At 40.2% G+C, this 1,653-nt stretch overlaps 1 pseudogene; it reads right to left on the bottom strand.

The window, feature by feature from the left end:
• Nucleotides 1-340: 340 nt before the first annotated feature.
• Nucleotides 341-919, bottom strand: LOC103603946 (annotated as a pseudogene).
• Nucleotides 920-1,653: the final 734 nt, after the last annotated feature.

The following is a 1,653-nucleotide window of genomic DNA, read 5'->3' as shown; positions in this document are numbered from 1 at the left end:
CAATTCCTTTTTTTTTTTTAGCATAATGTATTTATTAATTTTACAACATTTCTTTCATGTTGTAATTTTTTTAGAGCTTTATATGTGAGTTAATTTCTATCAGGTTTTCCACATTTCTGACATTTGTAAGATTTCACTGCAGTGTGAATTTTCACATGACTTTTAAAGTAGTTGGTAAAATTTTAAAACTTTCCTGTATTCTGAAAGCTATGCAAATGCACTCTGGGGTTTCAATCCAGTGTGCATTTGTACATATTTTTGTCAGCATGTGGGCCAACTGAAGGCTTTTTCACATTCCCTACGTTTAGCATTTTTATCCAGTATGAGTTTTTTCAAGATTTCAAAAGGAAGTGGAAGAACTGAGAGCTTTGCCACATTGTTTACATTCATAGGGTTTCTTTCCAGTTTGAGTTCTTTCATGCATTTGAAATGAACTGGGACTGTCAAAGGCTTTCCCACATTCCTTACATTTGAAAGGTCCATCTCCAGTGTGCAGTATCATATGTCTTTGAATGCCTGTGGGAGAAATGAAGGCTTTCCCACACTGCTTATGTTTACATGGCTTCTCTCCATATTTCTGACTCTTGTATGGTTTAGGTCCAGTGTGGGATGGGATGTGCCTATTAAGGTATGAATGACACATGAAAACTTTTTCACACAAACTACATTCACATGGTTTTACTCCAGGAGAACTTTTCTCATTCAGATCTAGATTTGGTATCTGGCTGAAGGTTTCTCCACAATGATGACTTTCTCCACTTTCACTGACTTTGTCTACAATATGATTGCTATAGAAGCCACGTTTGTAAAGATTTCCCCCATGACATCTCTGTAGAGTTTTTTTCTGGGAATGATCCAGCATAGCCCACGCCTCCAGGGTGAAGTTCACAGCCACATCCTCAAAGGCCACTGAGCCCATCTGCTGGTTTATAGGGTGTCCTGGTAGCCCCCAAGGCTAATGCAGGTCACAGTGAGACAGGGGCTGCAGTAGAGCCACCTGAAGTCCCTAACGATGACAATTTCTGACACTATCCTTGGTTTAAAGATTCCCATCAATGGATTCATTTGGCAGAAACAAACTTGTATGCTCCCAGCTGACATATAATATACATACAGTTTTAATTTTTTTAGAGGAAATATTTTGTTCGTTCTTGCCAGAGGATGAATAAAAGTATTTTTCCTACCCTTGATTCAGGAGAGAAAGGCTATGATACTTCTAGGAACTGGGCCTTCCTTACCATGGAGGAAGGGTGTGACTGTAAACTGTATGTTCTAAAGATGGCAGCACCAATAAAGTTCTTCAATCTCCCATGCTTTTCTTACAAGGTGATTGACACTCCTCGAGTGGGGTTTTAGTTCCCTCCCCTTGGATCTGGGCAGATCTTGTGACCACCTTGACTAATGGAGTACCTCATAAGGGATGCTATGTAATTTCTAACACTAGGTCATAAATGGATGCAGTTTCTACCTCTCTGTCCCCTGGAGGAGTATAGGAGTTGTGTGCCAGATGCAGGGGGCATGAATGAATGGTGTGGATAGCTTGTACTATAATGCCAAGCTTGTACTATAATCTTTTAAGGTGCCAGCTTATACTATAGGGAGCATGTGGGCTTAGAGAACTCAGATGGCAATCCTATTCATGTGATGGGGGCA

This window comes from Galeopterus variegatus, unplaced genomic scaffold (assembly GCF_000696425.1).
Source record: "Galeopterus variegatus unplaced genomic scaffold, G_variegatus-3.0.2 Scaffold4880, whole genome shotgun sequence".
NCBI classification, from domain to species: Eukaryota; Metazoa; Chordata; class Mammalia; order Dermoptera; family Cynocephalidae; genus Galeopterus; species Galeopterus variegatus.
This window is presented reverse-complemented; position numbering and strand designations above follow the sequence as displayed.